The sequence below is a fragment of the Nyctereutes procyonoides genome, unplaced genomic scaffold, assembly GCF_905146905.1.
Source record: "Nyctereutes procyonoides isolate TBG_1078 unplaced genomic scaffold, NYPRO_anot_genome, whole genome shotgun sequence".
NCBI lineage: Eukaryota > Metazoa > Chordata > Mammalia > Carnivora > Canidae > Nyctereutes > Nyctereutes procyonoides.
Window position 1 is genome coordinate 21,114,621 of NW_026575051.1, and position 22,164 is coordinate 21,136,784.

A 22,164-nucleotide genomic window follows, 5' to 3' on the forward strand; every position below is an offset into this window, starting at 1 on the left:
AGCACATCTGTCCTCCCTCATTCTTGCAACCAATGCCAGATGCATCCTTACCTGGTGAAATAGATTTTCAACCCACCATCAGTTTAGTCTTCAAATGCATTTGACTTAGTGGTAAATGGCCCCGTGATGGATTTTTCTGGGGAAAATTTTAAAGAGTTTGTTCAGCAAGCAGTTATCAGACACCTACTGCTGTGTGGGCGGGACTGTGCTGGGAATGATGGAGCAATACAATATGTAAGTAATATAAGACAAACAAGACATGACAAGTACAAAATGGTAACAAGTAACTAGGCAAGCACAGCAAAAAAATTTTTTTTTTTTAAATATCAGTTTCTACCATCCGGAGTAGAAGCACCGATGTGTCTTTGGGAAAAGCCTTGTCTATTTTTCCTAGAAGAATCCCTTTGGAGAAGTTTTTATTCATGTAGATATACGGCTCATAACCACTCATTATTTTGAAGGAAATCCTGAACTTGAGGACTAACATGATTGTTTTATATTGAAATGTTAAATATTCTGTTTATCTATCATTAAATGATTACAGCAGCCCCCTTTTTATCTGTGGTTTCACTGTCCTCAGTTTCAGTTTACCCATGGTCAACCCGTGGTCAGGAAGTGGATGATCCTCCTTCTGACATATCATCAGAAGGTTAATAGTAGCCTAACACTACATCGCAAAGCCCCAGTCATTCACCCCACTTCATCTCATCATGTAGGCATTTTATTATCTCACATTACCAAAAGAAGAAGAGTGAGTACAGCACCATAAGATATTTTGAGAGAGATATCACATTCACATAGCTTTGATTACAATGTGTTGTTATAATTGTTCTGTTTTATCATTATTGTTGTTAATCTCTCACTATGTCTAATTTATAAAATAAACTTTATCACAGGTATATATGCATAGGAAAAACATAGTATATATAAGCATCAGTACTATTTGCAGTTTTAGACATCATGAGGCGCGGGTTTGGAAGGTATCCCCTGTGGATAAGGGGCAACTACTCTTTGCATTGGTAGCATATGGCGTGGTATTAAAGATATTAAGCAACTGATAAAGCAGGACACCTACTAAGTAGTATGGATTCATAGGCCACAGTTCCAGAGCTGGGTTCCAAGGGCTTCCCTGGAGTACTCTGTGTAAGTCTTCAGCTGCTGGATAATAGTGGGGCCCAGGGTCTTTTCAGAAAGGATGGTGGGGTGGGAGGGTTTTTGGGGAGCTCAGGGCAGCCACTATTTGGCTGATTATTTGGCTATTTACCAACTCAGTATAGAACAGTCTCACTATTCTAGTAATTGGTATACTGTACTAAATCATTCTTGTCCCAGGGACAGGGTGAAATTGTGAGGTTTCTGGAGAAAAGAGAGTCTGGCCTTAATAACATAGCAATATGATGGGACTAAGGAGATAAAGGGCCAGCAAGGGATTCCAAAAGAATCCAAAGGTGGACTGTAGAAGCAATAATATATGATTTTAAATCTTCTTTTTCTACATTGCTATTCTCTTATATCACACTTAATTAAGGTATCCTCAAGTATCCTTAATTAAGTTTGATAAATTGGGACTAGCTCACTCTCTGACTTTAGGAATACCATATGGTATTGTTGTGAAGACCCAGCCTCTGAAGAAGGACTGTTTGAATTTAAAGAGCTCTAGTGGGTAAGAGTTGGGGCCTGTGGATTGGAGGGGTGTTGACAGAAGTAGAAGAAACTACCAAGGGATGGCAGGGAGTATAAAAAGCAGGATAATTTTGAAGAGGAGTCAAGAGTCGGAAAAAAAGAAATAGCACAGGATGAGTCTCTCTATCCTTGCAAGATTTTGGAGTGTTTTTTGGTGGGTTTTGGTTTCGGTTTTGTTGGGGGCTTTTCACCTATGAACAGACTGCAACTGGTACTTCACAGGGCAGCTACAACTCCACCAGAAAGTGTCACTGCATCCAAGAATCAGAGGACAGTTTGTGGCCACTATATCCCCTGGAAAGTGCGCTGGGAATTCTGGAAAAGAGAGATCCCGAAAGGGGAAACTCAATGAAACCTTAAATCTTCAGGAAGGAATGAAGAGCATCAGGAATAATAAATATCTGGATGCATATTAAAGATGTTTTCCCCCTCTAAACCTTTTTAAAATTCATATAACTCTTCAAAGCAAAACTGATAACATTGTCTTAAGGGGTTTCTTTTTTTTTTTAAATATTTATTTATTTATTTATGATAGACATAGAGAGAGAGAGAGGCAGAGACACAGGCAGAGGGAGAAGCAGGCTCCATGCCAGAAGCCTGATGCGGGACTCGATCCCGGGACTCCAGGATTGCACCCTGGGCCAAAGGCAGGTGCTAAACCGCTGAGCCACCCAGGGATCCCCGTCTTAGGGGGTTTCTAACATTTCCAGATGTAGCACATATGACAATTATAGCATAAAGGATGGGGTGTTGGTAAGTGAATCTATACAGTTGCAAGGTTTCTATATTTTATGTGAAGTGGTAAATATTAGCTCTGTACATGTGAGAATTTAACCTTGCACATTGTAATCTTAGAGTACTGCTGTCCAATAGAAATAGAGTCACATATGCAATTAAAAGTTTCCAGTAGTGACATTAAAATGTTAAAAAGAAACAGGTGAAACTAATCTTAATAATAAAGTTTATTCAACCTAATATATACAAAATATTATTTCAACATGTAAGTGGTATAAGATTATTAATGTGATATTTTACTTTTTTAATCCTAATTCTTTATTATTATTATTTTTAATCCTAAGTCTTTAAAACATAGGTGTATTCTATACTTACAGCACGGCTCATTTTAGACTAGCTAACAAGTGTTTAATAGCCACATGTGACTGATGACTATGGTAATGGACAGCAGAACCCTGAAAGAATCACTTAATGAATGCAAATTATAGCTGAAAAACCAATAGGTAAATGTAAATGAAATTCAAAAGAGGGCAGGGAAGTTAAGACAGAGGGACAAAAATTAGAGGGGACCAAAAATAGCCCAAATAATTTAATGGTAAACCTAAATCCAATTATATTACCAAGTATGTTAAATGTTAATGGGTGAAACATTGTCATTAAAAGGCACAGGTTTTCAGAATGGATAAGAAAGGCAAGACCCAAATATATGCTGTCTACAAAAGACTCACTATAAATATAAAGAACAGATAGGTAAAAAATGAGTGCAAAAAGATTTACCATGGAAATAGTAGACATAAGAAGACTGGTGTGGATATGAAGTGAAATACATTTCAAGAAAAAAAACAATTACCAGTGATGGAGAAGGAGTTTCATAATGATAAGAAGGTCAACTCATCACAAGGATAAAACAAATATAAATGTATATGTGCAAAGAACAGACCTTCAAAATTATGTGTGGCAAAACAGTGTGACAGAATGAAGGGAGAAATAGGCAGTTCCTCAATTATATTTGAAAATATTAATAACCGTCTCTCAGACACTGACAAAACTACTAGACAACAAAAATCAATAAAGATATTGATTATCTGAACATTATTAATCACCCTGACTTAACTGATATTTCTAGAACATTATACCCAACAACTGCAGACTACATTCTGTTCAAGTGTATATGGTACACTCACCAACACAGGACCTATGCTGGACTACAAAATTATGTCTCCATAAATTTAAAAGCACTGAAGTCATGCAGAGTGTGTTCTCTGATCATACTGGAATTAAGTTAGAAATTAGTAACAATAAACTATGAAAACCACAGATCTGGAAACTACACAATATACTTATAAATAAGCCATGTTCCAAAGAAGAAATCACATGGGAAATTAGATAATATTTCAAACTGAATGATAATAAAATGCAACATAAATACCAGCTCTGCTACTTATATCATCAATTACCTAACCTCTTAGAGTCTCCACTGACTTATCTCTAAAGCAAAGATAGTAATGGTGCCTGCCTATAGGGTTGAACATGAAAACTTAATGAGAAAATGCCTATACAGCATTTGGCAGAGTATTCAGCAAGAAGCTAGCGTTCAAAAAATTTCAGTCATTTTCATTAAAATCAACCACCCTTGTTATCTGTTTCTTTGGGAATATAAAAGTGACTTGTTTATGCCTTGAGGTGAAGGGAATCAGAAAGCTGCCACATTTTAGAAAAGCAATCATGAGGAGCAGGAGACAAGATGGGACGAGCTTACACAGTGACCCAGAATGAGAAATGGCAAATAACAATGGGGGGTCAAGGGTGGTTTCTGGAAAATAGGAACATTTTCCAGGGGTTCTGAAAATACTAGGGAGAAAAATCGAATTTGTGCAATTATACAGGATGAGGAACAGATTATTTTTATTTTGATATGAAGGACAAAGGTAACCTTGGGAGTTTAGAAAACTTGGGACATTTGGTTATAGGTTATGTAAGCAATGCAAAATTAAAGGGTTATTTTGGTGAAGTGTTGTTGGGATGAGGAGGTTCACAGATAATAGGAGTCTTATTGGTTCTGGTACCAAACAAAGGGATTTTAACAGGAGTGTGTATAGGAGGGATAAGGTCATTAGAAGTAGAGGAAATGCCTTATGCTGAAGCAGGGAGCCATGACACAGCATGGTATGGGCAGACTCAGATGGCTGAGTCATGAGGGACAGTGGGAGGGCATATTAAGCCAAAACATACAGGACGTTGGATGCTGGAAAGGGTTTGAACTCAATAAATTCATATGTGATCAAGAAGAATTAAGAAATCTCCAGGAAGGGAGAAGATAACCTGAGGCCCTTGTGAAATCATTAGTTCTTCTAGGCCTTCTTTATTTCATGTTGCCACTTTTTATTTCATATATATACATATATATATATGAAAAAATATATATGTATATATAAAATTTTTATATATGTATATATATATAAATATATACACACATATACCACACACTTGACTCTTGAACAGTGCAAGTTTGAACTGTGTGGGTCCACTTACACACATGGTTTTTTCAATAAACATATTGGAAATTTTTTCGGAGATTTGCAATAATTTGAGAAAATTTACAGACAAACCCAGGTAGTCTAGAAATATTGAAAAAGTTAAGAAAAATTTTGGTATGTCATGAATGCATAAAAAGTACATAGATACTAGTCTATTATTTACTATGATAATATATACCAATCTATTTTAAAAATTTAGAATTTATCAAAACTTACCCATATACTTATAGACCATGCACGACACCATTTGTAGTTTAGAGAAATGTAAACAAGTGTAAAGATACAGTATGAAGTCATAACTGCATAAAAGTAACTATAGTCCATACTATACCGTGTAATAATTTTGTAGTCACCTCTTGTTGCTATTGCAAAGAGCTCGTTAGAAGTATTCTCTTAAAAAAAAAAAAGAAGTATTCTCTTAACATGCTGTGTGACCTTAATCATCTCTGCATAAAGAGTTTGTCTCTCCAGTAAATTGTGTATAGCAGTAGTTCAGTTTTTGGGGAATCAAAAGTTATACACAAATTTTTGGTTATGCAGGAGGTCGGTGCCCCTAAACCCCATGTTGTTGAAGAGTAAGCTGTTTATTATATATATACTATTTTATTCTTTCAATGATATTGTAAATAATATCAATTAATTTAATTAATTAGATTGTAATATTATTAATTAATTTTTAAAAGATTTCATTTTAAAGTAATCTCTACACTCAGTGTGGGGCTTGAGCTCACAACCCTGAGATCAAGAGTCACATGCTCTACCAACTGAGCCAGCCAGGTGCCCCTATTAATTAATATTTTCAATAATATTTTAATATATACATTTTTAAAATAAGAGAACTTTTTGATCCCTCAAAATCACTTTGTAGAGGTAACTGGCTTCTTTAGCTCTCTCTATGGGAGGCAAGAAAGAGAAGAACAGTCAGGAGACCATGTAAGAGATCACTGAAACCAGAGCCTATGTTCAACTTCCTAGTGGCCATATTTTCCCAGGTATTGTTGCAAATTCAATCTTTCTTGACTAGAGCTGCCACTACATTTTTTTCCTACGTGTGCACCTTGGAGGTGAGGCTTAGTCTGTGCCCTGTTCCTCCAATCAGGACACCACAAACCCCTCCAAGGAGCCTGAGGATCAGTCACCCCTCCGAAGCTGGACAAAGCTCTGATGTTGTTCTCTAGGCTGTAGAGATGATCATGAGCTATCTGCTGACAAATGCTCTGCTCCCTTGTCAGCCCTGCATGGGGCTCTGGCCGCTGTTTTTCTCAGTTTGAGGAGTACAGGCCAGTAAGAATGGTAAGGGCAGCAACTCAGAGCCTTACTGTAGAGAATACTAGCTTCTTCATTACGGAGGATCAAACCCCAAGAGACTCTATTCTTATCAGGCAGGTTGACAAGCCTTCAACAAACTCTTCATAGCCCTCACACTGGGGTCTTCCTGAGGAATACAGACACAGGCATGTTACACTGAGCATATCCATGCCTGTGCAAGCACTTACACACACACACACACACACACACACACCACACACATTCACCATGCCACCTGGCCAACCAGTGTACTTACACAATCACATTTAAATGAAGACCAAGGATAGCTTTAAAGGGAGAAAGTTGCAAAAGGGTGGCCTTAAGGAGCAGATATGTGAAGATAAAGTGGGATAGTTTAATCCTCTTTGATTTACTCATTTGGTCATAGTGCTGGGCCTTCGAGCTGATTGAATGGGCTAACAAAGAGGGATGAGAAGGAATAGAATATTTACAGAATATGCTACTCTGTCACTAGGTCATATGTGAACATGTAGTTAAAGCCAAGAACTCTCACTGTTTCTTCTACAATTGTACAAATGTTCACTTATGTGCCCTGGGTCGTATTGTAAGTGATTGCTGATGATGGTCACAGTGATAGGCCACAACATGGCTGTGAGGAACAGGTGTTTTAAAAATGAGTTGGAAAAAAATTTTGAAAATAGAAATAAATAAAAAATAAAAATAGGTTGCATATATATGTTCATGTGTAATCTAGAGTATAACCTAGAAGTTAATAAATTTTGAAAGCATCCCATCCTTATTGATTCAATTATATATTAGTTCAGAGTTGGATGATGGTTTTTAGCTATTGTTATTTTTTTCAAGCTTTTTTCTTTTCTTTTTTAAACTGAGTAAGTGCCTTGTGGCCAGCTGCTCAGGGATTCTCCAGGCTTGGTAGCAGGGCAATCACCGTGGCTACCATACCTGAAGCAGGGCTTTGGTTGCAGTCATGGTCGGTGTGGGGAGGAACAGCCTTGCTGAGGTGCCCATGGCTGGGAGTTTCAAAACTGTTTCTTCATTTTCTTAAAGCACGTCAGGCTTGATTCTTCCTTCCTACCCAGCTCTAGTGACCTGCAGGGTGGGGGAGCCCTCCCACCTGGGGATCAAAGAAAGGAAGAACTATACATACTCCCTGAGACAGCTAGAACTTGTAGCTGTCTTTTTCACACAGCCCCGATCATAGCAGGAATCGCTGGAAAGAGGACCAGCTACAGCAAAGCAGGTTGTGTAATGAGATGAGCTGCTATTTAGAGGCATTGTAAATCCTTTCCTGTCCCTTCCATTTTTGGGTGAAAGAAAAGACTTTGCACAGTGTGCAGAGGGTTATGAAAGGCTCTATATGCTTCCAAACTATCTTCACCCTGTGCAGAAAAGCCCAGAAAGAAAATTCTTTCTCTGGCATGGTACCACAGCCTCTTACCCTCTCTGCTCCATGCAGGATTACCCAGAACAGCCTCTTGGATTCCTGGAAGAGCTGCCCTTTAAAAACTAGGTGGAAGGGTAACAGAGATGCAGCTCCACACTCTCCTCCCATTGCCCACCACAGATCTTGGCTCTCAGTGTCATGTATTCGACATCTGATAAACAGCTGGGCAATCATGTAAGCCATCACATTTTTTAGCGTCTTTTGTATTTTCCAAAAAATCTAAGTACATTAATAATTATTCCTAAATATAAATCACCAAGTATGAATCTGTATTATGTATTAACTATAAACTGTTACCTTACTTTCTAATTAAAATAATAATTATGTAACTAGCATGTACTAAATGAGAACTTACTGTGTGCTGAGCCCTGGGTGAAGTACTTTACATGATTTTTTGTTTAAGTTTAAGCATCACTGAAATCCAAAAAGATAGGTTATAGTATGTTCATTTTACAAATGAAATCGAGGTTCAGAGAGAGTTTAAAGACATATCCAAGGTCAAGCAAGGGTCCAATGTGTACCAGAGCGAAGACGCAAACCCAGATTGAATCTTGACCTCCATCATCACTTCCCTTCAGCCCAGGGTAGGTTAAAATCTGTAGCAGGTTAAAAAGTTAGCTCTTTCCAGCATGAGAAGATAGAGACTGGGTGAGGTGGACCTGAGGTTGTAGATTAAAAATTTGGATATAGAGAACATCAAATGATTCTTTGTAAGTCCGAACACTGAAATAAATTTTTTGAGTGTAAAATAAATCTGAGGATGAACAGAACCTTTGGAGTTCTTAATCCTGTTATGGGTAGTAAAGATATAAAACTCCAATAATGAGATAAGCCAAAAATAGAAACAGGTTCAAGGATATCCTGCATGAATTTGTTAATCAGAACATAATGTGCTTCCTTTTAAGCATTGGGTTGAATGTGAAATTATCAATTTTTGTTTCAAAACAAATATTCCATATGATTCAACTTAGCTAGAGGATTATGCCTGGCCTTTATCTGTAAAGTATACAGAAACTATACACAAAGTTAACTGTAATTCCATTCACCAAGACTAGATCTAGGGCACAAGGATCCAGTGCTAAAATTTTTGGTTTGGGTTTTGTTGACATTTCAGGAAAAGAGCTCTTTCTCTTCTTACTCTTTTGTGTGTTTATGTTTTAGAGAGAGGTGGTTAGAGATGCAGTTTCTTAGGTTAATGTCTTTTTGGTTGTCACAGAACTGGAAATTGGGTTTTTGTGTTCTTTTTGGTTTAGCCATCGAATAGACCTATGGCAAAACATCAATTAGGAATTCAGTTTAACCATCTGTCAGATGAGGAGATGTGTACCTTTCAGTTCTAAAACTTTACACAGAGTTAAGAATGAACGGCTGACCTTTGTGTCAGAACTGTCAAAGTCTGGTCCTTTATCTTTTCTCCCCTCACTATGGTTTTATTCTAGAATCCTAGAATCAAATGTATCAGATACAGATACACCCACTGGGACAGGGAATTCTTCACCTGGGAGGCATGCACCTGGGTCTGGGTTGCTAGATTTAGCCAATAAAAATACAAGATGTTCAGTTAAATTTGAACGGATCAACCATGAATCCTATTTTAGAATAAGTATATCTCCTGCAGTATTTTGGGACATACTTATACAAAAGACTGGTTTGTGCTTTATCTGAAATTCAAATGTAGCTTGGGTGTTCTGTATTTTATCTGGCAGCCCTGCTCTGGGTTGGGTTTCAAGGGAGTCCATGAATTTCATGGAAATCTCTAGAATATTATGGAACATGTTATGCGTGTGTTTATGTGTATTTTCCCGTAGAGCAGGCCTAGAGCTTCCATGAGGTTCTGAGAAAGACCCATGACCCAAAATAAACCCAGAATCATTGGGCTGAGAATGGTGCAGACAAGGAATGGTGACATAATTCTACTCTCTTTGAGGAGCGGGCAAGTCCCTGTGAAAGAATTACACTGGAAGGAAGCTCCTCCTGGCCTGACACAGCGCTCAGATGAAAATCTCCTACAGCTGATTATAGAAAAGAATTGTCACTTTATATTTGAGAACATTCACTTTTCTGCTGCCTTCCACCCTTGCCTCCTGGGAGAGACTCTACACAGGGCAAGCTGAAAAGCCATGTGTGCTAAAGTGTCACTGTCACTCTTATGCCAGAATGAGCTGGGATCCCAGAATGTGTCCTTGCCAAAGGGGTGAATCAGCTGCGCCCTCCCCCTATCCTGTCACATTCCAGTCCCTGCATCTGTCCCAGCTCATCAGCACTGATGCCAGGAATAGAAACACTCCAGCTTCTGCTGCTTTGCCATTTTAAGTTAAGTCCAAGTCGAGGGGGGTTTTCCACTGCACCTTTTCACTCCTAATGTAAAACGTAGGTCAGGATAGCCATGGGCGCACACTGAGAACCAAAACTCGTTTTATGGGTAAATAAAAAATGTGTTCTCTTTCTAGGGGTAGGTTCTATTTTACCAATAGGAGTATTTCTGGGAACTCAAGGAGTTCTCTGATTTTTGTGCCACCAAGTGAGTTGAGATTGATTGTATTTCATCTAAACGTATCAGGTAGTAAATGTTTGACATGGTTCCTGATAAAAATGAAGATGGTATTCTAAACCTTGTGAACAAAACCTACGAATTTTACTTTGTCCCTCCTTCTATCTATAGAGGAAGAAAGACATACATTAGGCTCTAGAGACTTAAAATTATTCGTGGAAATAACAAACTATTTTACTTTTCGAAGGCATCCCCCTGTGCATTTCTATTACTATGATATTCTCCTGATCTATAGCATTCCTTACATTTCAAGAAAATGTATTCTGGCTCCCAATTTCAAATCCAGAATGTGAGCAATGTGGCCCCACTATGGACTGCCTCAGTGATACAGTTCCACTACCATGAACACGCAGACACCTCCACCCTCTCCCACCCACAGACCCATATGCACCCTAGAATCTAGAAGACAGGAATTGGAGAACATGGCCCCAGCTCCTTACCCTCCCGTGTGAAGTGGCGTCTGGATGTGTGATGATGAGTTTTCAGGAGGAGGCTCCTCTTGGGAAGCAATCTGTGTTGAGAGAGACAGCGAGGGAGAAGAAGGAAAATGCAGTGGGGAGCCACCAGCAGCCACCTGATGAGTCCCCAGCAGCAGCAATTTTTAGAGTGACCCTTGGCCGTCCAACTGCATAAGGCAACAGAGCCTGCCACGGAGCAGGCTCTCCCTCTTTGGCCTTCAACTCCAGGTCTCTTGGGGAAGAGGCGGAGCTCTGGTTGGTGGAGAGGGTTGGGTTTCTTGACATGCCCAGTTGTTTTAAAAAAAAAAAAAAAGTCCAGAGTGAGTTACCCTGAGTGTGAGGAAAGAAAATTAATTAGGTAGGAATTTAATTGTTGGAAGTAGGGATTGCAGGGTACATACTCCGTAAGAAGAAGGGAAGGATGTGACTAAAAACTTAGCTTCTAAAAGGTAAATAGCCTGGTCACCTCAGGTCCTCTGAAAAGATCCAGTTTATAAATAGGCTGTTCTTTAGAAGAGGAGCACATGTTTAGGAGGACAAGGTGTTGTCTTTGATACCTCACATGTGGCATCAAAATAATAAGAGTCATGCTATAGTTTAACAGAGTGAGTTTTGCGACCACTCCTTGACTCTCCAGTGACCCACAGGGAGGTCTGAGACTAACACACACTCTAGCACACATGCAGGGGTTGAAACATCTTTTTCGAAACAACTTTTGCAACACTTCATGTGAAAACAGAATAATCAGAGGATTTCAATTGATCACAAGTTTTCAAAAGACACCAAGGGTGTGCAATGGCTGCTAAGAGTTCATGTGATATTAAGCTGCAATAGAAAAATCGATCGTGGAAAATTAATATTCTAATTATTCATCATTAGTCAGATGATGTGGTAGGCATTGCTTTGCCCATTGGCACACTGGGAAATTACTCTGCATCCTGAAGGAGATGCTGGAATGAAGAGCACTTCAGAAGCTGTGCATATTGGGACTTTCTGAAGAAAAGTACCAAGAGAAGACTTAGGATAGATGAAGCTCCCATGGAAAGCGTATTCAGGGTTGTTGTGCAACAAGGAGATTCAGTTAAAAATTTTATAGCTTATGATGGCCGAAATTGGGCCCAGTGGGTGGAAATTCCAGGGAAATATGTATTAAAAATAAGGAAAGAAAACTCTGATAACAACTGGGTTTTAATGTTGAAAACGGGTCCTAATGATGAAGTCAGTTCCTTATGAGTGGAAGTGAGGAGGTAAAAGAAGCTATAGGACTGGGTGATGTAGAAGGGACTCTCCCACTGGCTGGGCACTTGCACTGGATCATCTCTGATATCTTTCCAACTCTGAGACTCTATGATCCCACATGTATTGGCCTCTAGTTCTCCCACACCTCTCAGCTCACTGGTTAGCATCTTAGTTACCACTTAAACAATTCCATTCAGCTTTTTAGCAGGGGAAGCTATTTTGATTTTTTTTAAAAAAACTCTTCGTTTTCACCCATAGATCTCTAACTTCAAATGTGTCAGAAGCAAATCAAAGAAGTTCTTTATTCTATAGTTTCCACAAACCTAACAGAGGACCACTCCCAAGTGATCCTGAGTGTTTCCACCTCCTTGATTCCAGTCAAGGACCAAGACTCTCTTGTTAGTAGTAATGATAAAAATCAGCTTTACACCAGTGTTTATGATAATGATTATATGATTATGGAAAGGTCCTTCAAGAAGTAAGCAGAAATTACCTGGGAAACTTGTTAAAAATCAATTTTTATAAGGTAGGTCTGGGGTCGAGCCTGAGTTTCTGCTTTTCTAACAAGCTCACAGGTAATGCTGATATTGCTAGTCTAAAGACCACACCTGGAGGAGCAAGGATTTAAAATGCTTTGGCTACCTAACACCTGAAGGGAAACTGTTTCTTAATAAGGCAATAAAATCCATTCTTTCAGAGCACATTCAACGTTCTAATACCAAATCTATAATTCTATTGGGAAGAAGGCTACAACCTTTCTTTCTTTGCCCTGTTCAAATGGAACAGCCCTCTTTCTAATCCCAGCCCCTGTACTGGTACTTTGGGTTACAGACATAACCACCTGTTCAGGAACCTTGATGTATCAGTTCATCCTACTCTCTTATTACCCATTACCCCCACCCCCATCTCTGCTAGCCAATTTCTACCTCTGTTTGATGGACACAAACTCTTTTATTTTATTTTATTTTATTTTTTTTAAACTCTTTTATTTTAAACAAGTGCAACAAAACAAAGTTTTCAGTTTCGTCCATCTTCCCCTTCAGGTAATGCTGTATTTCTCTCCACTTCTTCAAAGGCAACTTCTCAGATGTATTGTTTATATTTATATCTGTAGCCTCTATCTTGTTTCTTCCCATTTTCTCCTCAAATCAATCCAACTAAGCTTCCTTGTTTGCCCTTCTACTGAAGTGTTTGTGTCAAAGTCATAAATAACCCTGAGTCACCTAGTTTTTTTGGACATTTGCCAGTGCCTGACCTTTCTGAATTACTTCACACAGTTGACTAATCACTTCTACTACTATTCTTTTCCTATTAGTCTTTATTTTTCTCCAATTGCTCTGGTTATTTCTTCTCATTCTCCTTTTCTAGAAGATTTTCTATGCAACTCTTGAAGGATAAGGGACTTCAGAGCTGTCCTAGACTCTCCTCAATTCTCAAAGCTGCATTTGGCAGATGAGCTCATACAGCCTTAAGTATCTCATAGGATACTTAAAATTCATTATTTCCAAGGCTTAAGTCATTTTTTCCCTTAAAATATGCTCTTTCTACAATATTCCCTTCGGTGGTATACAAGCCATCACTCATGTAGTTTTTTAAAGGGCGAACTTGGGATCATCATTTGCCTCTTCTTCACCACCCTGCACCTCTGTCTCCTAATCTCATTCACCATGTTCTTTGATTACATAACTGTAATATCTTTCCCACTGCTACCATGCTGATCCCAGCTATGATTCCCTCTCACCTGGACCATTGTGAAATCCCCTGAAATGTTCTTCCTGTGTCTACTCGGGCTTCTTTCCAACCCCGTTCTTCACACAATGTAGCCAAAGTGATATTTTCAAATCTCACCATGTAACTTCCTTGCAGAAAATTCAATAGCTTTCCATTTCCTCAGGATAAAGTCCTAAATCCTTTTCTGGATAACTGTGCCTTTCAGCCACCTTATCTGTGTTTTCCTCTATGATATCTTCATGCTTCAGCAAAACCAGCCCTCTCCAAGTAACTCAAATATACAATAATCTCTTTCCTGCCTTAAAGTCATCATACTTGCTTCCAAGATGCTGTCTATTTCCCTTTCCACTTCACATTCAACAACCTCTCACTGAACTTAAGTACCATAAACATCAAAAGCTAGCAGGTACTTATTCTGTATCAGGTATCTGTGGTAGGTAGCTTCTAAGATGACTCCAACATAATCTTTGTCCCCTGGGATTCATAGCAGTAAATAATCTCTTAACTTTCAGTAACTTACTTATAAACAATAGAATACCTTAAAATTGAAGGGATATGATTACTATGACTCGATTACAAAAGATCCCAACTTCCACCCTAAGAGCAAATGTTCTCCCTTGATGGATTTAATGAAGTTCAGTGTCACACCTGAAATACCCAGGCAAGAAACAGTCAGCTAGGAAATGAAGGCCTTAGTCCAGCATCCCTCAAACCTGTGGGATCCTGCCAACCACCCATGCATGAACTTGCAAGTGGATCCTTCCTCAGATGAATGTTCAGATGAGACCTCAACCCTGGTGAACATCCTGACAAAGCACCAGCAGGTGGATAACACTGTGCTGTCACCCCTGGTCAAGCCATTGGCTTGGAGATCAAGCACTGTATTGTTTGCCAAAGCTCAAGAGAGGGCTTCAGTTAAAATCAAGGAGGACAAAACTACTAAGGATTAGCTTTGCCCTACTGTCGCCCTTGTTTCTGACACCATGGATCCCCAACATGCACTGATGTTGTCTTTTTAACACATCAAATATCTGTCAGTTCAAATGTGTCATACATGGTGTTTGTGGCTTTGGCTGACATGAAGCTGTCTTGTGAGGTTTGCTTATCAACTAATGACTCAGAAATCAAATTGTGCAGTACTTTGTGTGGTACTTGGATTTCATGAAAGAAAGACCCTCGTTAAGTTCTGCTTTGGTCCTGATCTACTGAAACTGTGAGATAATAAATGGATATTGCTTTAAGCTGCTAATTTATGCAGTAATAGGTAACTAATACAATACTCTTCTATGTGCTTTTCATGTCTAAGCTAATATAATACAATATTTTTATCATATAGGATTCACCTTTTGTAAGTAAGAAAACTGAAGAATGGATGCCCGGATGGCTTAGCAGTTGAGCATCTGCCTTTGGCTCAGGGCATGATCCTGGGATCCAGGGTCGAGTTCCGCATTGGGTTCCCTGCAGGGAGCCTGTTTCTCTCTCTATGTTTTTACCTCTTGCTCTGTGTCTCTCATGAATAAATAAATAAATAAATAATATATATATATATATATTTTTTTTTTAAAGAAAACTGAAGGCTTTTTGACTTCTCTCAGAGCACATGCTGCAAAGGGATGGAGCCAAAATTTGGATCCATGCTTAAAGGTCTATGCTTTTAACCACTTCATTTTGCACAAAGCAGTGACTGTACCTGATTTGTTTGTAACCATAGTCCCAATCAACAACACAGTGTTTGACATGTATTAGTGATCAATAATTGGTTAATTGATGACTTAAATTTAGAAAATTGTTAAATGAATGTTGAATAAATTTTTTGTTCATGCAAAGGAATTTTAAAAGAGTATTTTCAGTATAACTGTGTCTTTTTGGTCTCAAGACTTTTTTCCCCCCATTTTGTGGTATGCAGAAATAGAACAGACTACATGCTAACTGACTGAAAATTAGAGATGCATACCAATAGCATATTTGCAGAACTAGGACAAGCAATCCTAAAATTTGTATGGAACCACAAAAGACTCTGAATAGCCAAAGCAATCTTGAAAAAGAAAAACAAAGCTAGAAGGATCAGAATCCTAGATTTCAAAGTTGTAGTAATCAAAACGGTATGATACTGGCACAAAAACAGATGCATAAATCAATGGAACAGAATAGAAATCCTAGAAAGAAACTCACAATTATATAATTAATTAATCTTCAAAAAAGGAGGCAAGAATATACAATGGGGAAAAGACAATCTCTTGAACAATATGGTGTTGGGAAAACGGGGCAGCCACATGCAAAATGATGAAACTGGACCACTTACTTACACTGTACACAAAAACAAACTCATAATAGATTAAAGATCTAAATGTGAGACCTAAAAGCATAAAAATCCTATGCACAGCAGGGACAGCAGGCAGAAAGTTATCTGACATAGGCCATAAAAACATTTTTCTAGGACTGTCTACTGAGACAAGAGAGATAAAAGCAATAATAAACTATTGGGACTATATCAAAATAGAAAACTTCTGCACAGCACAGGAAATAACAAAACAAAGAGGCAATCTCCTGAATGGGAGAAGAGATTGCAAATGACATATCCAAGGGTTAGTATCCAAAATATATAAATAACTGATACAACTCAACACCCAAAAAACAAATAGTCCCATTAAAAAATGGATAGAAGACATGAACAGGCATTTCTTCAAAGAAGACATCCAGATGGCCAATGACATATGAAAAGATGCTCAACATCACCCATCATCAGAGAAATGCAAATCAAAACCACACTGAGATATCACCTTACCCTTGTCAGAATGGCTAAAATAAAAAACACAAGAAACTGCAGGTGTTGATGAAGATGTGGAGAAAAAGGAACCCTCATACACTGTTAGTGGGAATGCAGACTGGAGCAGCCACTGTGGAATCAGTTTGGAGGATCCTCAAAAAATTAAAAATAGAATAATCATATGATCCAGCAATCTCACTACTGAGTATTTACCTAAAGAACACAAAAACACGAATTCAAAGGGATACATGTACCCCTACATTTATTGCAATATCTACAATAAACAAATTATGGAAGCAGCCCAAGTGTGCACTGATAGATAAATGGATAAAGAAGAGGCGGTATATGTGTGTATGTATATACAACTATATATACATACATACACACACACACACTCACAATGGAATATTATTCAGCCATAAAAAGAATGAAATCCTGCCCCTTGCAAACAACATAGAGAATATGATGCTAAATGAAATAAGTCAGTCAAGAGAAAGACAAATACCAGATGATTTCATTCATGTGTGAAATTTAAGAAATAAAACACCTGAACAAAGGGGAAAAGAAAGACAAACAAAAAAAACCAAACAAACAAAAACAAAAACAAACACCCCACACAAAAACAAAAACAAAAAACCCAAACAAACCCCAAACCACCACCAACAACAAAAAAAAAACCAAAAACCTAGTCCCTTAACTATAGAGAACAAATAGATGGTTACCAGTTGGGTGGGAGAATGGTTGAACTAGGTGAAGGGGATTAAGAGTACACTTATCATGATGAAACTAAGTAATATATGGAATTGCTGAATCACTATATTGTACACCTGAAACTAATACACTGTATGTTAAATATACTGGAATTAAAATAAAATTAAAAAAATTTAAGTGTATTTCAGAGGGCAAAGGAGTGTAATATAAGCCTTATATAAGCCACATATATAACTTCAAATTTTCTAGGAGTTGCATTAGAGAATGGAAAAAGGGAACTGGTAAGATTAATTTTAATAATATATTTTACTGAACTCAACAGATCTATAATGTTTCAATAGACAATCAATCATTATAAAATTATGAGATATTTTACATTCTAAGTAAATATGAAGTCTTCAAAATCTGGTCTTTTATATTTCTGCTACATTTCAAGTGCTGAAATTTGGATTTGCCCTATTTCCAGTGCCCAATAGTTAGTATTGGACCCTGTGAGTATACGTGCAGTGCAGGTGGAAAGAAAATTTGGAAGAAAGACATAGCCTTTGAGAGTCAACAGAGTATCTCCTATCCCAATTACTCCTTCTGTTGCACACCTGAACCTAGGGATCTGGAAACTGTTCAAAACAAAAACTGAACTTTAGGGAAAAAAGTTGTCTTAAAATTTTTTCTTTGAATAGAACCTGGAAAATAAAGCATGACTTGTCATCTTAAACGGTAGCCTGAGAAAGGTTTGAGCATGTGCCTTCATGCTTCTAAAATTTAGGTTGCCTGAAGTATGCAGTTTGATTTCAGGCAGAAGACAGGAAAGTTTAGGGAACAAAATCAATACTTTATGTGTTCCTCCTAGAAGACAAGGATGGAGAAAGTTGCACTTTGTATATAGTAAAGGCAGTATTGTAGGTCTTTGGCTGGGGCCAAAACCGCCAGGAGACAAATAGGCACTGGAAAGTGATGTGGACACTTTTGCTTCCAGCTGGGAGATGGTGGGAGTCTTGAGGGAGAGGGGCTGAGTTAAAGATGTGAGCTACAGTCTGCAGGTGGGGGGCAGGGGAGCCAGTGAGGATGGAGCTGTTTCTGATGGCAGGGTGGCTGAGGGACCTGTAACAACAAAGGTGGCTAATGATCCGTTTTCAGCAGTTTGCATTTCTGCACCATAAATACTCTCCATGGCACAAAAGTTTCAGTAAAGGCTGCAATACATAAATATTCTGGGTGGGCGTTTTCAGTGGAAACTGATGAAATGCCACCCAGGTTGGGGCAGAACAAAAATGGGAAGAGAGCTATGGAGATGAGCTGTGAGGGACAGCTCAACAGAGCAGTAACTTGGAGTCAGAGGTGACAAACCTGAACCTAGGGCTCTGGGTTATTCCCTGAAATCCTGGCGAGGACATGGAACTTCTCAATGGCTGTGACTTAGAAAGGTTAAGCCAATTTAATTTAAATATCAAAAAGGTTTGGAGATGTCAACTGACAGATGTCTCTCATTTTTATTATGGGCATAGTAATCTTTGATGGAGTTGCTGTTAGTTAGACTCTCTAAAAAAAATGGAACAGCAGAGCTAGTAGAGTTCATATGCCAAGAATTTTCAGATAGTAGACATGAAGCATTGTCTTTTCAAAGTGACACAGAGGGATCTAGTTCATGATTTTATTTTTTTGAAGATATTATTTATTTGAGAGAGAGAGGGGGTGAACATTAGTGGGGGGCAGAGGCAGAGGGAAAGGGAGAAGCAGACTGCCTGCTGAACAGGGAGCCCCACATGGGTCTGTTCCAGGACCCTGAAATCGTGACCTGAGCCGACTCTTAACTGCTTACCGACTGAGCCACCCAGATGCCCCATAGTTCATGATTTTAAACACATAGGTTTTAAGCAGAAAACATTGACTAGGTAAGTTCAGCACAGAGGTGTTCAAAGGTCCCATTAATTTCATCCTTTTGGAAAATAAACAAGAGGCCAATCAATGAAGTAAACATTTTCATGGAAACTGCAGCTAATTCATGAATTTGTACAGCCTATCCCAGTAACATCCACAGATGCCAACTGTGCATAGACGGTGCTCAGAATAGTTAAGAGGTTCCTGACGCAAGAGAAGATTTGTAAGCCACATGCTCTGTTGTGACATTTTAAAGGTGGCAGTACTGTTTTGGTATAAAGACACACTTGTAAAGAGAAAAATAAATTCATCGCAAGCACTTCTAAAAATACGACAGTTTTCAAAACTCACAGCCTGCTTCTCCAATGATTGTAAGCGTACAGCCACTGAGGGTTGTTTTTAGATATCAAATAATAAAAATAATCTACATATGAAAGCTGAGGACTAACACCCATCTGGTGTGGCACTATTGCAGAGTCAACCCATCTAAAATGTAGAAGCCTCTTATTCAGGAAAGTGCTTTCCTGGCCACGGTGTTCCTGTGGCCATATTGAGTTAAAATGGTATAAGTTTCTTTATTAACAGTGTTGGATGGTGTTTCTCCATCAATTACCTTCTTCTTGTAGACTCCTTCCCTGACCCGTCCACTTCCTCTTCTCCTACCTACCTCCAGGCGATGTTAGGTGACTCCTTCCATGTTCCTGTGATGCCATGGCTGTAGCTGTCTCTCATGGCATTTACCACATTATAATAATGTGGTTTTCTCCTCTTTGACCTGGGACATCTTGGAAGACAAGGTCCTTGTAGTGTCTTTTTATTTTTTTAAAATCTCTATACCCAGTATGATGCCTGGTACATGGTCAGTGCTCAGAAAGTTTCTCACTCTAGGAATGACCCATTTGCTTGCATTAATGACCCACTAACTCTGGAATTAAGAAGATTTAAATAAGATTAAGCAAGATGCCAAAGATTAGTTTCTCATTAGTTGCATTGTCAAATTACCTTCAAAAGGTAATTAAAAGACTAAAAGTCCCTTTCACTCAATGCCCTAGATAAGTGATGACCTTGCTCTATCTTTCCTGCTGTGCTCTCCTTTTTCACCCAACCAGCTCTTCCATTAAAATACTTCTTTTCTGCCTCATCATGATCAGAAGCTCTATCATTACGCAAGATTTAAAGAAATTGAAAGGAGGGATATGATGTCTTTTTGGTTTCACCATTTTCATTCCTGCCTCCACCCCCCTTTTAAAAAGACTGGCAATCATAAAATCTTGAGACCATAGTGGCTTATGTTTATGCAAGCTGGGATCAATTATATGTTGTCTTTAAACAGCTTTAAATTGCAAAAGTTTTTTCTGAATAGAAGAATTTATTAAAATTATCTTCTGAAATTTCGATGGCTATCCCTGGGTCTTCTCCAGCAACACAGTGACTTCATGCCATGTGGAAAACAGATGGAAAGAATAAGATGATCAAACCCCAGATATTATAAGTTCCTTATTCTTCCCCCATAGGAGGTCCCTTCACATCCTCACTCAATGCATTTTCATTCATTTGTCACATATTTCAATCAAGTCAGTTCCAGATGACATGCACAGTGAGAGGTGGCTGATTGATCAGGATAGAGGCCAACTGTTGAAAACTTGGCACAGGAATTCCCAAATCATCCATTCTAGATTATTGAGGGTAGGGGCACTCATTTCTGAGCACCGTTGTGAGGACTTAAGACAATTGTCCTGAGGACCAAATTTGGCCTGCCCAAGTGTTTTGCTCGGCCTTTACAGTGTCATTTTTTAATTTTATTGAGCTAATATTTTTAAACAAAGGGGTGTCCACAGAATGATATATTGTTCCATAGGACAATTTCCATCAAAAGGTGGTTTCATGAGCAATCACATAGCCTGGCAGTACTGGGCCTGTGCATATACATGGGAACAAGAGCTGAAGCTCAGAGGTGATTGTACCTGGGAGAGAAGGCACGTGTCCCCCGTGGGTCACTTCCATTGCCCACATGTGGTTTGCCTGGCACCCATCCTGGCTGGATCTCTCATTTTTGCCTAGTCACTGTAGACAACTGAATTTGCCACGAAGAGCTTCATACCATGGTCCATTTTCTAACTATCAAACCATTTACATTTTTATAGTGACAGGCAATTCTCCATTGTACCAAGAAGATCTTGCCTCTCCCCTCACCTAGAATTAGCTACTTTTATTTGTAAAAAAGCCCAAAGTATGTTCTATAGAACCTTCATTCCAAGTGATGTTAAAATTGGTGTTACAGGGCACCTGAGTGGTTCCATCGTTTAAGTGTCTGCCTTTACCTCAGGTCATGATCTCTAGGTCCTGGGATCAAGCCCTGCCTGGGGGTTCCCTGCTCAGCTAGGAGTCTGCTTGTCTCTCTCGCTCATCTACTTCCCCCACTCATGCTGTCTCATAAGCTCTCTCTCTCTCTCTCAAAAAAAAAAAAAGATCTTTAAAGGAGCATGGGTGGCTCAGTCGGTTAAGCGTCTGCCTTCAGCTCAGGTCATGATCACAGGGTCCTGGGATTGAGCTCCACATCAGGCTCCCTGCTTAGTGGGGAGTCTGCTTGACTCTCTCCCTCTGCCACCCCCCCCATTCATGCTCTCTCTCTCTCCAAAGAAATAAAATACTTTTTAAAAATCTTTAAAAAATTGGTTTCACATAAAAGAAAATTTTTAGTAGTCAGTATTTTATTCTTTTATCAGCAAAGATAACTTGCTGCCTTTTTTCTTTTCTTTTCTTTCTTTTTCTTTTTCTTTTTTTTTTAGTGTAGGATGTCTTAGAGCCCTTAAAAGACTATTGTGCATTGTTGATCTCTATCAGGGGGATAAACATGTAGCCTTTTTTCCTATATATTTGACCACAAAACCTATTTTCATGGAACTACCCTTAGAAAATGCATATAGGAATTCTTAAGGTCTTCTAAATTTTATGATGTTGTCTTTTACTCTTTCTGAAAAGTCAATTGGAAACAAGATACTGCAACTTGCTCCAAAATACAGAAATTGTGGCTGGGATGAAACTGGGTTGGAATCCCAGAATCCTGTCATCAGTAGTAGTAGCAGGATGTATATGGAGTAAGCATACTGATCTCTAAGTTTGGGGAGAATCAATGATAG

At 38.7% G+C, this 22,164-nt stretch overlaps 1 protein-coding gene across 3 annotated transcripts in view; it reads right to left on the minus strand.

The window, feature by feature from the left end:
- KLHL31 (kelch like family member 31) overlaps positions 1–22,164 on the minus strand; it is a 140,820-nt gene that overhangs the window by 10,372 nt on the left and 108,284 nt on the right. Inside the window, exon 1 of one of the 3 annotated variants that reach the window (XM_055330817.1) lies at positions 10,681–10,945. The exons of the other annotated variants lie outside the window; for them this stretch is intronic. The gene's annotated coding sequence lies outside the window, so the exon portion shown is untranslated. Of the gene's footprint in view, positions 1–10,680; positions 10,946–22,164 lie in introns of those variants that run through there. 3 annotated transcript variants of the gene reach the window in all.